The sequence below is a fragment of the Centruroides sculpturatus genome, unplaced genomic scaffold (genome assembly GCF_000671375.1).
Source record: "Centruroides sculpturatus isolate CEXI.00-Female unplaced genomic scaffold, Cexi_2.0 scaffold442, whole genome shotgun sequence".
NCBI classification, from domain to species: Eukaryota; Metazoa; Arthropoda; class Arachnida; order Scorpiones; family Buthidae; genus Centruroides; species Centruroides sculpturatus.
Window position 1 is genome coordinate 48,426 of NW_019384718.1, and position 20,583 is coordinate 69,008.

The 20,583-nt window shown below is 26.9% G+C and overlaps 1 long non-coding RNA gene across 2 annotated transcripts in view; it reads right to left on the reverse strand.

Annotated features, from left to right (window-relative positions):
- Positions 1–415: 415 nt before the first annotated feature.
- The window catches only part of LOC111627963, a 59,218-nt gene continuing 39,050 nt past the window's right edge, over positions 416–20,583 (reverse strand). For both annotated transcript variants that reach the window (XR_002757095.1, XR_002757096.1), the window contains exons 3-5: positions 11,609–11,693; positions 742–910; positions 416–661 (exon numbers count right to left, since the gene is read on the reverse strand). This is a non-coding gene — a long non-coding RNA (uncharacterized LOC111627963). The remainder of the gene's footprint in view (positions 662–741; positions 911–11,608; positions 11,694–20,583) is intronic.

Below are 20,583 nucleotides of genomic sequence, written 5' to 3' on the forward strand. Positions count from 1 at the left end.
TTCATTAATTAATTTAACTTAATCGATTTTTTTTAATATGAAAATTTGAATGTTTTATAATAAAATTGAATTAATTTTATAAAATTTCTTGTTAAAAATTCTTTAAAATTTTATAAAAATCTTAATTTTTTTAAAAAAATTTAAATGTAAGTAGTATTTAAATTCGACTGTTGTTTTGCTTTAAAAAATGTATTACTTTTTTTGTTTGTTTTTACGGAATTTTCTATTAAACTTTCCTCTTTGAATTTTATGTAAAACAAAGTACAAAGAAAAAAATAAAATAAAATAACGACTTAATTTAAATCTACAAAATTAGGATAGAAAACAACAAGCAGAAAAGAAAATTTATGTTAAAAACTTAAATTATTATCGATCTATAAAACTAAAAAAAAGAGGGAAGTTTAATAATAATAATAAAAAATAAAAAAAAAAGAATGTAAAGTTTAATAAACATCTCCATCATAGGAAGCAAACCATTAGAAAATGGAAGCAAAAACCATCAATTCTTTGTATAAAATAAGCTGATAGAACTGCAAACAGCTGACATTTACAAGCAGACAGGTGTTAGCAATTCCCTTTGCAATCACACTCTTCTCAAATTCCGCCTTTGTATGTGTTCCTACATCTGGTGGCTGACGTGATTTTATTCTGTCTCTTCTACCTTTGGGACGTCAAACAATAATATAATGCATCAATACATAATTATGTTGTTGGATCCGTTATATAAGCAAAACTACATACAAGTTATTATTTAGTTGGATAGTAGCAATCACGGTCCTACCGGATAGTTACCAGTCATGTTACCATTTGTCCTTCTTCCTTCCCATCTATGATTTTTTTATAACTTTCGATCGTTGCCATCTCACTTGGTCAATGCCACTCCGCATCCATTTTCCTCCTAAGAAGAGTTCTGGAATAAAATATTAACATTTATACTACTTCGGACATAAAAAAATATTATACGAACGTGCCAACCTATACTGGAGTACTTTTTGTATTTTTATTTATTAATACATCTATTCGGTAAGTAACGAAGTTAGTCACGATACTAATTTACAGTTGTATCAATCAAGTCGTGCAGAAACCGATGATAAGAATGAGTTAAATTATCGTTTCGAGAGCATTCGAGTTCATTTTTTTTAACTTCTCTCGAATTTAACCTACATATGGCTCCAGTCACGAAATTTTGTCATCGTATACATTAGCGTGACAGATTGATAAATTTTGTAGAAGACACTGCCAGACACACGGACGTTTATCTCTTTATATTATTATAAATTAGATAGAGCTGGCTTTCTTTTTCTTTCGCTGATATGAAAAGCTATCGAGGAAGCAAAGATGGAGCCATAATTTAGGTGTTTTTTATTTTCTTTTTTTTCAAAGGCACGATCGAATAAATATAATATATTTAAGTTTAATATACATTGTTAGATTTATATACTTGAAATTTACGATTGTAGCAGTTTTTACGTTCGTGTAGGATGATGCCCGCTGTGAAAAGTATCTCTATATAAGTTTATATAAGTGTAAAGAATAATACGGTTCGATATGAGAGTAAAACCGGACAAATCTTGGTTCTGGTTCATAAATATTACATGTTAAATGTCATCATTAAATCGAGTTATGAATACGACTTAATGTTTATGTTGCGCTTGTTTTGGCAGGTCTCTTACCCCTTGGCAGTACATGTTTGTAATAAATACGACCGGGAATTCAAGGTTTTGCTATGAGTAACATTGAAATAAAATTACACTTTTATATTCTGTAGTAAAAATAATTGTTAAGCAAGAGTTTTAAACTTCATCCGATGTTCAACATTTATTAAAGTATTGTGAGGAAAATATCTGGTTTTCTTTGTTCTGTGAGAATTTGTGCGGATCTCTTCACATGACTAAGCTAGCGAGAAGATTGAGAATTTTTGCATATATATTGCATCGCTGATAACGTGGCGACATCCAAAAAATCGCCTTTTAACGGTGTCTCTCGTACGTCCCCGGAATGTATAGCAACCAGTCTTGTTTTTTTCCTCCCTCTCTTCTGACTTGATTCTTTATTCTACATAACAACTGCTGTATCTGGTATGGACTTTTAAAAATCTGTTTCGATAATGAGTGTTTTAATTAGGAAAAAAAAATTAACACAGCCACTATCCTTCATTGTTCTCCCCTATGTAACAGCAGTTGTGCAGAGGTGGAATAAACGCATAAAAATGTCCCGGTTCGAGCTCTCGTTTCTTGTACTAGAACAAATCCCAGGCGTAGGGATCCGAGTAATTTTCGGAAACGTTTAGGATATGTAAGAGGGAATAATTGTTTCCATAAAGCCGCACATGTGGCATGCTGTCATTCGCGTAGAATCAAGAAGGAACATATGCTTGGCAATTTTCCAATTGGTTATGCTCCGCACGTCTTATGCGAAGAAGAGCAGCTTGGAGAACAAGACATCGGGTGTGTTGTTTTATACAGCTTTTGCCACGCCTACACCAACTTCACTATCATAAATCACTATAGTCTTGGGGCAATTAGACTTCGACTGGTTGCTAGTCACGCTGATGTCAACATTGTCGATCGTTTTTGCCTTTTTTTCCCCTCTTCTCAACAAACTTTCTTCTGGTCAATCATATATAACGGGACAATTTGGCAAAATGGTAGATCACAAATGGTAGACATATTATCGTTATTATCCTTATGAGTGATGATCGTTGATACTTTTTCCATCGCCGCTGATATGAAGTTGTAATTCAAACAAGAAAATCCTTATATGGTCTATTAATAGTTGTCTACATTTTGCAGTAAATTATTGGTTTATTGAAGGTAAAAAAAAGAGGAATAATATTTTCAAAAATGTCATTACCGCTCTTACTAAAATAGCAACAGCATGAATGGAAGAATCAAGCGTAACAAGTTTTACTCTGTTGAACAAACATATATTTTCCACGTTTAAATAAATGATAAACGAATCGATGCGTAAATATTTGGGATAATTTAATCTTTGGATTACACAAAATTAACTATAAAAACAAAGTTAGTTATATTTTTATTGTTTTAAAATGCCAATATCTTAAAATAACTTACATATATCATAATTTTATAGCGAAACAGTGGCACGATTTGGCTAAAAATTTAAGTTAACGCGGTCGTATTTTTGTTTAGCAATGGAATTTTATCAGAAAACTTTGCAAGCCCATATACCCCAGCTTTAAAGCCCTTATCTGTAGCAGAGGAAAAAAAAAGAAGACCTATCAAACAACAACTTTTCGCTAGAACGAAACCATTACAACCGTAAAAGCATTCGTCTTTTATTTTCTACACGATCGCTCTCCAGAAACTAAACTTTCTACAATCTTTAGATAACAACACAGTTGATCGAATAAAGTTTCGTGTGGTAGAACAGAAAGTGGGAAAAATCCCATTGTAGTAGCTTCAGTTGCAAAAATCACACGCAGAGCTCTCGTTTGTAGGGGTGAGGCAGCAGCACATACACAAACCGAAATATCTGTGATTTACGATCACTCGCAGAGTTGTAGTCTCCACCTAACTGTCACAATTGAATTATACCCATACGGCGATTGGTCAGTTTTAGATGGACGAAAAAGCGACTACAAATGGTCAGGTGAATGTCTCACGTGAGTTTGCTTGCACGGTGGTCAACCTGATTACAATTTAATGGCATTTCCTCCATTCGGTGGGTTTTCGTTTCTATTCATTATCGAAATACGGTTTCATCCAGATGATTGTTTGCTCGACAACAACCTAAACCTCATATCAATTAAAGTGGGAGTGGTTTGTTGGTACCAAAGAGTTATTAAGTCTACTTTGCTGAAAGTGGCACATCAATTTTTGAAGATTTCTTCCCCCCTTTCGTGCGTGTTTATGACTAAAGTAGTAGTCCGGTATGGTAGTTTTATGGCTTTTTAAACCTCTGCCTATCTGCGATATATGATAAAAATTGTTGGAAATCAGATAAGGATTCGTTTAAAAGGGCGTTACTTGCATGTAAATTTGGTAAATAATTATCTAGCTATTTTTATATAGAATTTTATGGGTTTTTACAGTTACAAACAATATTTTACCTTTTGTAATTCTGCGTGCCGACATTTTTTTTTTAATAATTTTAATCAATTGTAATGAATAAAATTGAAAACACATTAAATATCTAATTCAATCCACAAAACTATATTCTGTAAACGTATAAATCTTGATTTTTATCGTGGCTTTTTACAATTTAATATATGAACTATTATAAATTTCTAACTGGTATTATAAAAAATAATTCACTAATGATATCGGGAGTGATGAAATATATGAATCTTTACGAAAAATCGAGACAGAAATTCATATAATTTAGTACATCACAGCATAATTATTACAAAATAACGAACATTCTTAAAAGCGAAATGATCGCCGTGTAGACATAATTCAAGAAAACTATAACAAAATGAACTCTGGAAGAAATATGAGCAAGAAAAATTTTTGCTTATTTTTTTTCTCTCATTAATCTTCTCTGGTGGTTCTTATCTTATCTTACATGATTAGCCACTATAATTCACTCAATTATACATAAGGGAGTTAACAGTTATTCCGACTGACACTGATATGAATGTACTAATCTAATAATAATCTAGATATCATTAATAAATGAATATATAAAAGTAAAAAAATAAAAGAAAAGCAAGTAAATGTTTCATTCTACCGTCGAGGGAATCGATAGCAAAGACACACGTTTCAGTTAAGGCGATTAAAGTTTAGGCTATCTCCTGAGCCCCATATTTACTTTGCTGTAGTGGATGTTCACGAAATCTGTCTTACTTTAAGAACAATTTCAGATAAAAGTGTTACTTAATTATTTCTCAGTAGCTACCATTAGCTTTCTGCCATTTTGATACAATTCCCAAAATACTGTAGGGCTTATTAAACTGGAAGCTCCAAATATCCTTACTCTTATGGCATACTGCACTTTAAATGTCATATGAATTATTAATTTTTATAATTTAATGTATTTAAAATCATTAAGTTTCTCATTAAACATTTGTAATTGCTTTCTAGCAGTCTTGAAACTTTATACGTAACAAAATTTAAGCTTCAATGATTGTTATGGAGTCATTCACAGTTTAAAAAATAATGAATTCTTGTTAGATAAAAATGCTTCCACAATAATTAATCGCGTTAAACAAATACTTAAATTTAATTATTCTCGATACGAAGTTCTTCAAATTGTTTAGTCGTATATAAAGAAAATTCATTAATAAATGCAAAAGTTCTCAATATTCAAATAGATCCGTCGATCAATAATTACCATATTAAAATCAAATAATCGCTAAAGAATTTTATAAAATTAAGATTTTCTTTAATAATTTGATATGTAGATCTATATATATATATATATATCCTATATGTTTTTTTTACACGTAAATACACGTATTAGGTCCATTTGTAAATGAAACTTTTGTTACTAATGTTTGGGCATTTAGAAAACTTTTATTATTAAATTGATGGAATATCACATTACAGAAAACAATAAATATAGTTATTAAAAACTATTTGTTATCAACTCTGACGAATGGTTAAATATTTCTGAATAGATTCCGCCAACGAAATCGTTACTATTTCACGAACAAAACAGAAATTCCACCATTTGAAAACTATCTATCGGACATTCAATTAAAAGTTGCATAAATTTCATTGTAATGTATCATTTCCAGTTACCAAAACTCGAAAAATATCCCCTAAAGCGTGTATAAATTAACGAAACCGAAAAATTCCTGATCTAAATGGCACGTTCATAACATATTCTACAATTTAAAAAAAATATATAATAATAAATATAAAAGGAGGAACTACAAAATGCGACAGTGTAGATTAAGTTCGGAGAATGTATGCCCCGCAGTGACGATCTGCCAGTCTGCAGTCCTAACTATCGACTCATCCAATGGAAAAAGGCTATTGCCATTTGCCTTGCAGCACTATAACTGTGCCTGTCAATTACGTATATGAAGGTAAAAAAAAAGAAAAAGAAAACTTTGCCATTAATCACGACAATAATTTATTCTGCATCGTCATAAAATTAATACAGAAATTTAAGCTTATCTTCGTATCACTCGTTTAGCCAACATCTTTTAATATTAAAGAACTGAAAAGCTATTTAAAGAAGAATATTCTCGTATCGATTATTCTGGGTTTTGATGTACTTAATGACAGTTATGAAGGGTTGAGTGCATCACTTATTCCAAACATGACCGAGGCGTGGTTAGGATAAAGCTGTTCGTTGGCCCGAATGGAAGGTTTATTTTTGTGTGAAGTACTGTTTCGTTGGAGGGGGTAAAAAAAGGATAAAAATGTCAATTTTGTTGGATCGAAAAATGGACGATAGTAAAGACGTCATAATGGATATTATCGAATTATCCCGGTTGTAACTGTAGATTGGATAATAATTGTCACAGTGGGGCATCTGTGTGGTAATAATACAGACGTGTTCAATTAAGAGTAAAGACATATGGTTCTGCCGCTTGATCGAGTGATAAATCTATATGCGAAGTTTTCACTCCTAGTGACAGAATGAAGTGGGAGTTTTGTTTAACTTTATAAATCTCTTTTTTTTTCAGCTTTAAAACTTACTTTGATGGCTCATTTGTTGGGTCACAAGTTACTCGAAATGATTTTTTTCCCATCTTTGTTTTTCAGTTGATTTCAAATTTATCAGTAGAATAATAACGAAGATTGTTTCTTTTTAATGCATTAATTTGAGGTAATAATAACGTCATGTTTTTCTCAAAAATAATGTAAATTTAATTTTTACAGACTTTAATACTTATAGTTGACTGGAGAAAATATCTTTAACGAAAAAAAAATCAAATAGATCTATTTGATAATTCATTCATATATAAGCTAATATACCCAAGTATAAAACTGATATATTTATTTATATTATATATACAATATATAACTTACATATATATCATAGATATATAATTGTATATAAATGTGTATATTATATATGTCTTCAGATATAAAACTATATACAGTTAATAAGCATAATTATATGTATACAGAAGTGTATAGAGAAGCATACGCGGTTATATATAGTATTTATATACATAACCGTGTATGTTTCTCTCCCTGTATACACAACCGTATATACTACTCATGTATATAGAATATATAATAAATAATATATAATTATATGGGTTTATTATTACCTATATATATTGTTTGTTTTAATTATTTACAATTTGTATAGAGTATGTAGGCATATATTTATGCTTACATAATTTTATTTAATTTTTATGTAACTGATTCTGCTTTAATCTCTACTTCTTCTTCCCAAAAAACGGTAGTAAACAAAACAAAATTTTCAATTTTCCTTCTTATTTATATGGAGATTCATCTCGAATAAATTTGAATTTTTCTTGAGATTTTATACACGTTATTTTTAATATTATATTTTATTATTATCTACTTTATAAATAAGAATAAGATCTGTATAACTTTATCGTTTCTTTCTTAATTTAATTGAGTTATTAAAAAATATATTTTCCATTATATATAACCGTCATTAACAATGCTGAAAAAAAAATAATAATACTTTGTGCAAATACAATTTAATTTGCTAATTTTAATTATATTCTCAAGCGCAAATTGTTAAAAAAATATTTAATTAATTAAAAATTAATGAACTTTTTTCATTTTAAACGGTAAAAAAAGTTCATAATTATGTAAAAAATCATTTGATTTTTTTTAAATATTGGCATTTTTTGAAAAATTAAGTTAAGAAAATAATGTATTTGTTCATCTCTAACAATTTTCTAATTAATATCTCTTTCTTTTAATCATTAATCATGATTTTTTCCCTCTTTAAAATTATTATATTTACCGAATATAAATTAATAAATCTCAAGCAGTGATAAAAAAAAGACCACCCACAATCTTCATATGTCACTTAACCCGCCCAATTTNTTTATTATTATTATTTTTTATTTTATAGGATGGGTTTATCTTTTATTTATTGTGTGGATTCGATCATTTTTCATTCCTAACACGTATTTCTACCGCTTTCAATTTCAACTTGAAACATATATTTGTCAGGCGTATATTAAATTTATTTTTGGGATTTTTTTCCTCCCGTTTCTTCTGGTATACTTTACTTATCTGTATACATTTATCGTTTTGCTATAAGTTATCTAAAACTGTAAACAAAATTTCGGTCGTATTAGCGTTTTATTGAATATACTTGTCAATCTATAATATTTGTACAAATCTGAAAATATCAATTTTGATCAAAAATTCTTCGAATTGGTGATGTTTTCGGATCGATCCGTGTTAACTTTATAATCTATACAGCAGCTACTATGAAACTTCACATTTTAATAAATGATATATATTAAATTTTTATATAGTAAACGGAGAAGAGAGAAAAATAGTAAATTTAATTTTTTATTCATAAATTTATTTGGGAGAAATTCGATACTGGATATTGTGAATCGAAATGGATTTCGGTTCAGGTTGCAGGATTTTAGTCTTGATCGAATTATCGACTGATAGAAGTAAAGGCTATTACTTTATTCTTGTAGAAGGTTTTTTTTTCTTTATTTTTTTTCCTGTCTGTATGCAGTGCAAGAACTTTGTGATGAGAGTGCAACTGAAATTACTCTCTTCATGAAGATATGATGACCTCAAAATAAAAACTTTATATCATATCTGTTTCTTTGGAAAAAAATAAAGTTTATTCAGGTGATCCGAAAGGTCATATATCAAAAATTTTTGCAGATAATAATAATAATAATAATAGGAGAAAACGAAATAAAAATCTTCGAAACAAGATAAAGTCCCATTTAATTGATATCACGTATAAACAGATCGTTTTTATTTATCACAGTTTACCAAGTAAATCATTTATAATCACTTCTTTGACTAGAATTACAGTATTTTAGACGTAAATTCTAAATATAAACATTTTACATTCTAAATACAATTCGTTGTTAAATATGAACAGGGAAACACGAGCGATTTTTGCAAAATTCTCTAAAAACAAGTCAATTTCTGTATACGATGAGAAATTTCCCTATTGCTTTAGAAGAGAAAGAGATCGAAAGAAATAAAACAACTTAATACAATTAACATATAAATTTAATCTCAATCTGTTGTATAGAAGTTAAGAACAAAAGATAAAACGTATTTAACTCTTCCAAATGGTAGAAACGCGCAATACTTTGATTTTTATGTAACATAAACTTACCGAGACGCCTCCAGCGCTTTGCTTAAGAGACATTAATGTCAAAGAATCTATCAATTTAAAATAAAGTGACATCAAAATGTTCGATGCCATTACTGATGTTGGAAGAAGCCGTGGATATGTCTTCAAAAGATCAATATAACTGCTGTGTAAAAGCATCCTGTTAAGTCTGAGTACATAACTCCTAATCAATTATGTCTTTGGTGTGTAGAAGCACTCTCACCAACATGTTCGTCCGCCTTTTATGTTTCGCTTGGCTTGTTCACTTAAATATGTTCCTGCAATAAATTCTTACTTTGCAAAGTGCACTTAAATGGTCCAACTGGTAATTTTAAGAAAATATAATTGGTGCGGGATATGCCTATACAGGAAAAAAAAAGAACGGACAAGCGAGTAAAGAAAGTATTACATAAATGCCTGATAGCGAGTCAGAAAATGAGTTTGAAGAATAGGAATTTGTATCGTATGTAGGAATCAAATACTTCTTTTTTTTATTATTATTATTTTTTATTTTATAGGATGGGTTTATCTTTTATTTATTGTGTGGATTCGATCATTTTTCATTCCTAACACGTATTTCTACCGCTTTCAATTTCAACTTGAAACATATATTTGTCAGGCGTATATTAAATTTATTTTTGGGATTTTTTTCCTCCCGTTTCTTCTGGTATACTTTACTTATCTGTATACATTTATCGTTTTGCTATAAGTTATCTAAAACTGTAAACAAAATTTCGGTCGTATTAGCGTTTTATTGAATATACTTGTCAATCTATAATATTTGTACAAATCTGAAAATATCAATTTTGATCAAAAATTCTTCGAATTGGTGATGTTTTCGGATCGATCCGTGTTAACTTTATAATCTATACAGCAGCTACTATGAAACTTCACATTTTAATAAATGATATATATTAAATTTTTATATAGTAAACGGAGAAGAGAGAAAAATAGTAAATTTAATTTTTTATTCATAAATTTATTTGGGAGAAATTCGATACTGGATATTGTGAATCGAAATGGATTTCGGTTCAGGTTGCAGGATTTTAGTCTTGATCGAATTATCGACTGATAGAAGTAAAGGCTATTACTTTATTCTTGTAGAAGGTTTTTTTTTCTTTATTTTTTTTCCTGTCTGTATGCAGTGCAAGAACTTTGTGATGAGAGTGCAACTGAAATTACTCTCTTCATGAAGATATGATGACCTCAAAATAAAAACTTTATATCATATCTGTTTCTTTGGAAAAAAATAAAGTTTATTCAGGTGATCCGAAAGGTCATATATCAAAAATTTTTGCAGATAATAATAATAATAATAATAGAAATAATTTTAACAAAAAAAAAAGAGAGATTTTAGAGTAAATCAAATTGGTATTCCCCTATTCACAGTTATCATCATCCATTCATTGGATATGAATGAGCTATCACCGTTCAAATCTTATGGGTGTTCTACTATATAAATTTCACTAAACTTATTAAGAGTGAAATCTAACTGAGAATTTTCTATCGACCATTGTCAATCTGTGAAAATATTTTGTAAAAATAGAATTTTTAACTAAATGCAAAAATAATCTCTAATGCAAATCTGTAATAAATGTTAGACGACGTGATTTTAGTAGCATCTTAGGATTAGTATAATAGAAATACCTACCTTTGAAAAATAACAATTTAAAAAAGTACACTTAATTTAAGAGAAAAATCAAGTTTGGCAGCATCTACTGACTTTTCTTACACAATAGACGTTTCATATTTTGAATGATAATAATGAAAAATAGTCACGTTTCAAACTAAACAAACACAATTTTAAATTCAGCAGTACAAGAAAGAAACTTTACAAATTTATTATCTTTGCTTCTTAAAATAAATAAATATTAAGTTTAGATAGTAAAAAATTTAGTTTCTATTGATTAACATAACTAAAATCCACGTATCTTTCAACAACAACAACAACAAAAAAAAAACATACTTTAAATATGTATAAAGAAGAAAAACAGACAAACGAACCGAAAATAATTGCATTTAATACTATTAACAAATATTAATAAATATTCAATGCAAAGCATTTCTTATAAATGTTAATAAAGCTAAATAAAATTACATTCGGTCAATAAGATACTGTAGCAGGCATTCCTCACTATCACTTTAATCTATTCAAGATCTGAAGATCATCAATCCTACCGAAATTAATTTTTAAACATAGATTATAATGCGTTAACTCGACGACAATTTGCTTTAATATTAATGAATCTAATATTAGATTTGCAAAAGGTGATTATTTTAATAGAAATTATAAAATTATACCGTTAAAAAAAGCTACTAAATTAGCTTTAAACCGAAGAGAAAGAAATTAAAACTTTAATTTTTTAAAATGAATACCTACAATTTAGGTTGACTTTCTGCATGATTTCTTAATGATATCATTTGGTTAAAAACAGAAGCCGCCGTGTCATTATCACGCAAGGAATCTGTAAGAGGAGAAAGAAAATTTTATTCAATAAAAATAATGAAAAAATTACAGATATTTTGCATAAAATTTTAAATTTTTATGTAGTAGAATAATTATTTAAAGCTTGTTTATAAGGTTACGTTTCGAAGTACTAGATGGCATCACTTGTCGCGAGTTTATCGTAACTTTGGTTACTTTTCAACATCATAAAATATACAACAGTCTCTGGCATCAACTATACTTACAAACCGAAGACTTAATACAATATTAATGCACATTTTTCATTTGTAAAATAATGGAACTTAATACCGTAATCTATCAAATTCATATTCCACATTTTCGCTTTTGCCAGATTTATTTTGATAATGGTTCTATCAATTGTATTTAAAATAAATTTAACTTTAATCCACCGACCTTTGAAAGAAAATTATATAAATCCTCTAAACTTCACTTCTATATAAATATTACGATTTAAACAATTTATTTTCTATACTAAAGCCATTTAAAATTTTCCAATTTTTTATCTGAAACAATAAACAGAATTTCCTTTCTTTTTCTTAAATTTGAAATTTAAAAAAATAAACTGAGATTTAGTTTGTAAATTGAAAGAAAAAAGAAAAAATAACGATCAATAACAGACTTCTATGTTTATCTCAAACAGGTGAAGGGTTCCAATTTTTATGATGATAAATGATGTTATCAGAATAAAGCTTTAAATAACAGAGACAAGAAAAGATATGATAGAAAAATGTTTAACTCGACTTTGTAGTATCGTTTACTAAATATAATCAAGTTACTAATGATTCTAAAAAAAACAAAGACAAATGATACAATTGAATTTTTTGGAAATTTTTTTCTGTTTTTTAAATATGATTATTTTTGGTTTCATTATGTAAACTGCTCTTTTATGAATTCTATTTAATGTAGAATACTGTTAAAAAATTTCTTAATTAATTAGAGAATACGAGAAAAACTTAAAATAAAATTTGAGTGCTAAAATAAGTACAAATTCTGACTACATTATGACAATTCCTTTATTAAAGAATTGAAAATTCTGACTAAACATTTAGAACAATATATTATTGCTTGTTATGATAATTTAATTCGTTCACAATAGTCATTTTCGGTGTAAGAACTAAATTCTAATACATTCTATTCAAAAATTAAAAGAAAATCTCATATTTCTGGAATAAACGTGATATTTCTGGAATATTTCTTAACATGATATATTAATTCTAAGAAAATAAAATTAGTATTAGTTATTGATTTTATATTTTAATATCAATATCTTGATCATCATATACATTTTTATTTTTTTGTTAATAATTTTATTCATTAATATTATAAGCATACTTATATATGTATATATAAAGTTAGATTGCATCCATTTTAAAATAAAATATATGTTTAACATTCAAAGTTAAAAACTAAAAATCTCAACAAAAATATTTATTATTCACTGGCCGAATAATAAATTTTTATATTAATGTAACTATTTTGGGGATGCAAATCTTTCTTTTCGACAATATAAATAAACAAAAATGCCCAGACCAAAACCTACAGTATATATTTTTGTAAGTAGGCTGAGAAGCAGCACGTAAGAAGTAAATGTGTGTTTAAATATTAAAATTTCATCCAGAAACATTGTATTTATCTACTTCAAACAGCCAAGGGTGATAAGTGAAAAGTGATTAAGCAGGAAGTATTGAAATTGTTATCTCCGGTTGTCGACAAGTAGTTGAGAACTAACAGCACTAATTCAATCTCTTCATATATTTTTTATTAAAACACTACAGTTTTCTATAGGCATATGCATAATGTATTTAATTACACGCGTGTTTACATTTTTAAATTCTATTTTTGATTCGTTAATTAGGTGGATAAACATAATTAAGTATATCATAAGAGCTATGAATAAAGCTGAAATTAAATACATTTAAACACTTTAAAAATATACGAAAGAAATTTATAAAATTATACCGTGTTTTAGTTATGTATTGTCCACTTTATACATTAAAGAATAGGCAAATATAAAATGCGTTATGCTTATATTGTTAACTGCAAAGTTGTGTCACGAATTGATGATCGCGTGATAACATGCTCCATTACTATCGTTAACTTGCACAGAATAATTCAAGCAAAGTTTCTGCTTACTAAGGAATATAAAACTAACTTCACAGCATTATTTACATTAATTAAAAAAACAGCTTTTATAAAAAAAACAACTGCTTAATGTATTTTTAATATGTCGTTTATAATTTAAAAAATTCTTCATCACATCTCAGCATTTTTATAATAGAACAAGTTGTGTTATTTTATCTTATCTCAAAATACTATACTTTCTTTATCAATGTCCTTCTAAACAAGATAAGATACTAGACAGACAAGGAAAAAAATTGACCTTGTACATTATGTAGGTTAGACAAATTTTAACTTTGCAAACATGATTCATCAAATACAAAAATATGAGAAGAAAAAAAAAGAAAAAGAAAAGTGGAAACTTAACAATATAAGCTAGGTCAATTTTATGCATTCTAGATTTTAGTTCTTTGAGAATTAATAGCGCATAAATTAGAAAAAAGGGCGACATTTTTTGTAATATAACTCATCACTTTACTGACATACACTAAAACTGAGTAATGCTATTGTAAATATTATGTCTAGGGATTTTCAATTCATAAGTTACTAAAAAAATATATTCTTAATCTAAAATTCCCCAGCGTGAGTTAACTTTTTCTTGCAATAAATAATTATGTGAAAAATTTGTTATCATTGTTTTTCTTTCCAGTTTTATTAATGGTCATAAAAGTCATCATAGTAAGACGCATCTACCTGCTATTATACAGCTCATAAACACAAAGCAGACCAAATATAAACTGAACTTAATAAAATTTATCCTTACTAAAAAAAGGCTTAAATATGCAGGAAACATTTATTGGAAAGAAAAAAAAAAATACTAATTTAAAATTATTTTTGACTTTTAACAACATTTTCTAAACTTATAAACTTATAATAATTATAATAACAACATTTTAATTTAATATTCATATATCATAATAATAATAATAATTTTATAAAAATAAAAACAAAATTATAAATAAAATAGGCATTCCGCTATATTAAATTAAAACATGTCAAAAATATTAATTGAGAGTAAGTTAAGTAATTAATAAACATGAGCTTATGTATATATGAACCTATTGTTTACCATATTAACCTGCTCCTTAACAGAACAGGTTAACATAATTAACAATAGAGATGTATTGTTGGTCTATGAGGCTTGCTTGTTACTGTACAGTACAGTACATAAATCAAAAACTTAATGACTGGCATTTTAATTTACAAACATATAAATTAATTTAGATTCACTTGGAAACAGATTTTTAGATATAATTCTTCTTAAATGTTTTTGTTATTGTAAGATTTAAAAAATTCTTAATACTGATTTATAAATCTATAAATTATATGTCTTAAAAAATAGTCAAATAAATGTATTTATATACTAAAATTTAAAAATTCCAATAGATGGACAATTAAAATTATAATATTAACTTATAATTTTAATTAACAGTATCAGCCTATAAACATTTAACCACAGCTAATAAGTTTAAAAAGTTTAATATTATACGAAAATGATTAAATTAAAAATTTCACAAGATTTATCATTAAAAACAAAACGAAATAACTTATTATAATTTTGCATTAAAATTAGAATGAATAAATAAGTCCATTCCAAAATGTTAAATCTAAAAAAACAACATATATATATTTAGAAACAATTCATACTATCCTTACAGAATTAGAGGAATAGATATTCCCAAGGAAGAATAATACAATGAAGGATTATCTTCAAGAAAAATATAACTCATCGTCAGATAAAACTTTAATTTTTCGTGTGAATTGTCTTGTAAATATATTTTTTTAAAAAAAGGGTCTTCATGTTTATCTTGTACTTGGCATATAGCGGTACGGTGACTTATTCTAGAATTACTGTGATTAGAATATGAATCTTAATGTTTCTTTAAGAGTAATATAATGTCAGAATTTTTAACAAGTAAAACTCTTTCAGAAGAATAATAAGTTTAAGGAATTTAGGTTAAGAATTAAGGAAAAAGCCTTATTGAAGAGAGAATGCCATTATTATTAAAGAAAGAGATTCATCATCTAATCATGAGTCGTGAATCTCGTTTTCTTAATGACAGTATTTTCTTTTGCAATAGCATTTTACCTTAATTTTTTAGATAAACTTATTATTATTAAGCATATGAAAAAGTTTTAGATATTAAAGTACTGATATAGTAATATTTTCTACTTTATTCAAGTAAAATTGTTTTTAAATATAAACTGTAAAATATGCATAATGTATTTAATTACACGCGTGTTTACATTTTTAAATTCTATTTTTGATTCGTTAATTAGGTGGATAAACATAATTAAGTATATCATAAGAGCTATGAATAAAGCTGAAATTAAATACATTTAAACACTTTAAAAATATACGAAAGAAATTTATAAAATTATACCGTGTTTTAGTTATGTATTGTCCACTTTATACATTAAAGAATAGGCAAATATAAAATGCGTTATGCTTATATTGTTAACTGCAAAGTTGTGTCACGAATTGATGATCGCGTGATAACATGCTCCATTACTATCGTTAACTTGCACAGAATAATTCAAGCAAAGTTTCTGCTTACTAAGGAATATAAAACTAACTTCACAGCATTATTTACATTAATTAAAAAAACAGCTTTTATAAAAAAAACAACTGCTTAATGTATTTTTAATATGTCGTTTATAATTTAAAAAATTCTTCATCACATCTCAGCATTTTTATAATAGAACAAGTTGTGTTATTTTATCTTATCTCAAAATACTATACTTTCTTTATCAATGTCCTTCTAAACAAGATAAGATACTAGACAGACAAGGAAAAAAATTGACCTTGTACATTATGTAGGTTAGACAAATTTTAACTTTGCAAACATGATTCATCAAATACAAAAATATGAGAAGAAAAAAAAAGAAAAAGAAAAGTGGAAACTTAACAATATAAGCTAGGTCAATTTTATGCATTCTAGATTTTAGTTCTTTGAGAATTAATAGCGCATAAATTAGAAAAAAGGGCGACATTTTTTGTAATATAACTCATCACTTTACTGACATACACTAAAACTGAGTAATGCTATTGTAAATATTATGTCTAGGGATTTTCAATTCATAAGTTACTAAAAAAATATATTCTTAATCTAAAATTCCCCAGCGTGAGTTAACTTTTTCTTGCAATAAATAATTATGTGAAAAATTTGTTATCATTGTTTTTCTTTCCAGTTTTATTAATGGTCATAAAAGTCATCATAGTAAGACGCATCTACCTGCTATTATACAGCTCATAAACACAAAGCAGACCAAATATAAACTGAACTTAATAAAATTTATCCTTACTAAAAAAAGGCTTAAATATGCAGGAAACATTTATTGGAAAGAAAAAAAAATACTAATTTAAAATTATTTTTGACTTTTAACAATATTTTCTAAACTTATAAACTTATAATAATTATAATAACAACATTTTAATTTAATATTCATATATCATAATAATAATAATAATTTTATAAAAATAAAAACAAAATTATAAATAAAATAGGCATTCCGCTATATTAAATTAAAACATGTCAAAAATATTAATTGAGAGTAAGTTAAGTAATTAATAAACATGAGCTTATGTATATATGAACCTATTGTTTACCATATTAACCTGCTCCTTAACAGAACAGGTTAACATAATTAACAATAGAGATGTATTGTTGGTCTATGAGGCTTGCTTGTTACTGTACAGTACAGTACATAAATCAAAAACTTAATGACTGGCATTTTAATTTACAAACATATAAATTAATTTAGATTCACTTGGAAACAGATTTTTAGATATAATTCTTCTTAAATGTTTTTGTTATTGTAAGATTTAAAAAATTCTTAATACTGATTTATAAATCTATAAATTATATGTCTTAAAAAATAGTCAAATAAATGTATTTATATACTAAAATTTAAAAATTCCAATAGATGGACAATTAAAATTATAATATTAACTTATAATTTTAATTAACAGTATCAGCCTATAAACATTTAACCACAGCTAATAAGTTTAAAAAGTTTAATATTATACGAAAATGATTAAATTAAAAATTTCACAAGATTTATCATTAAAAACAAAACGAAATAACTTATTATAATTTTGCATTAAAATTAGAATGNATGGACAGAATATTTAATCTTTATCAATTTAAAAATCAATAAATGTTAATATTTAAAGTTACCTCTTGCCGCCGCCGCCAGAGGGAGAATGTGGCAGTGATTAATATTTAATATAATTATATTCATTTATATTATATCAAAGTATAAACTTTAAACTAACTGAAATTTATATGCCATACTTATAAAAAGATTTTACGTGATTATAAAAATATCTAATTCTAATTATACATACATATTTTAAAATACTTCAGACTTTTCTATTACATTATATTACGTTTTATTCAGTATAACTTTATATTGATTAATTGTTAATAATAGCTCATGGTTTTTATATGAGTAATATCATCCCTTAATGTAACGATCATAAAAAATACTTTTGTTAGCCATGTTTGACAAAAAAGAACAAAAAAACCTTTCAATTTTTTTTTTTCTAATGCAGCTATATCCATTACTTTGGGCTACTATAAGCCTTTGTTGACTGTGAAGATGATATGGTATTTGTATTGAAGTACTTAGTAAGGTTATGTTTTGTTTTTCGTGATCTGGATCACTAATGCTTTTTACTTTCTTTTTTCATATATTTTTATGGTTTTGCCAATAGCAATAACGTTATGGGATAATTATGAGATTATAAATAAATTTAATATAAAAAAACATTAAAAGTTCCATTACAAATGGATAAACATTTCTATTCTTTAATCAATAATTTTATCTCTAATCAAGTTATAAACTTTTCAGTTAAAATTAAAAGACATTTTATTATTATTTATATAAAATATTTTCTTCTTAAATTCTTCTTAAGTCCTCTTTTGACTTTGACCTTGTTTTATCATCATACAACAAAACAAATCTTATATAACAATACTGTATATTGTTATGTAATGGGGTGAAATAATTGATGCCTATCATTTTTATAATGCATAACAGTCGCAACAAAGACAGCTTTCAAGCATAACTGACGGTTTTTTTCTAAACATTTCTCGGTCTTCTTCACGGCATTGTGAACATTTAACTGATTGCAGGAGAGGGTGAACTTATAAAAGTCTTCAATCATTTTCAAACTCGGTCTTCATTCATATTTAAGAGTTATAACTATTACTAATCAACAGTAATTTTCGTGGATCTCAAGAATAAATTTTTAAATTTCTCCACAGATATAAATCATTCTAAAATATATTTTCCGTGTTTCCTTTTTGTTAAAAGCAAAAAATAAAAACCATATAATGCTTGTATATTTTATTAAAAAATGAATTCGATTTTAACACTATTCCTTTGCAAAAAATCCGGCAACGAGTTGCTTAACTTTCCCGGCAACATTTGGCGGCGCCATCTGTTATCATATTTTATTTCAAAAACTTTTTATATTTTTAACTATTATAAAATAGGAAATAGCTTAATTTTGAGGGTTGGGATGGATTTTATAAAGAATTGTAAATGATAGTAGCGAATAAACTCTTCATTAAATCTAACCATACTGAAGAAATACACGACCCTCTTTCTCTCCTCACTTCCTCGACCTTTAATTAATCATCAAAATTTAATAGAATCAATTCCCCTAATAAATAAGCCTCCCTGCAAAATTTCAGAAATTTTCGACAAAAAGCACAGAAGTTATTAAGCTTCAAAGAGTGTGAACAAAATCTTGCTTCTCCACACAATAACATCTATACATACAGAAATTACCCCCGATTTTTTTTCCATTTCTCGACGTTTCAAGGTCTTCTGAGTCCAAAAATGTAAAAATCTTGGAGGGTCATTTTTTGACCTCTCGCCATACTTCCCTCTGTTATATATAACAGCCGGAAAAGTAAAAATACATCAAAGTTTTAAAGGAATATATTTTCTTAAATTTATTTCAGTTTCAATGTTGTTGAATACTCAACATCTACACATTAGAATGTATAGAGTATACACTACACTACACTAGGGTCCGGGATAGATGTCTGATATTTGAGTTAGCGGTAAAATATTTTACTTGACGTTGCGAATATTTTTATATGCAGGAAGTGATGTCATTCGGGGTTTGCGTGTTCTCAACGCGTTCTATAGAATGTTTTATTGATATCTGAAATACCTACCATCTTTCCCTAGTGGGCATCTCCCCCTGATTTATGTTGTATAATGCAAAAAGGTAAACATTTTGTATAAGCATTTAGAAAATATTACACATACTGATGAAGGAAACGATACACGAAAAACCTCTCTACGAAGCAAAATATAGTATTTTAAAAATTATTATTTTTTAAACTGCGTATAGTGAAATTGGGGCCCATAAAAACAGTTTAAAGATTTAATTAAAATCATAAAGAAGTTAATTTAAAACGATACATAGTAATTTTATTACATTAAATCTAAAAATATTTTACATTCCTCCGAGTAATGCACAATTCATCAAATAATCACTTAAATTCCGAATCGCATTGAATATTCGCTCATTAAACGCGAACGAATTTAAAATATGTACAGTACATTACTTTCATAATAATAATAAACGATATAATCGCATCCTTTAATATTAAATCTATTCGATATAATCGATATAACGATATAATCGCATCCTTTAATATTAAATCTATTCGACGCACATCATATTGAAAGATATGGACAGAATATTTAATCTTTATCAATTTAAAAATCAATAAATGTTAATA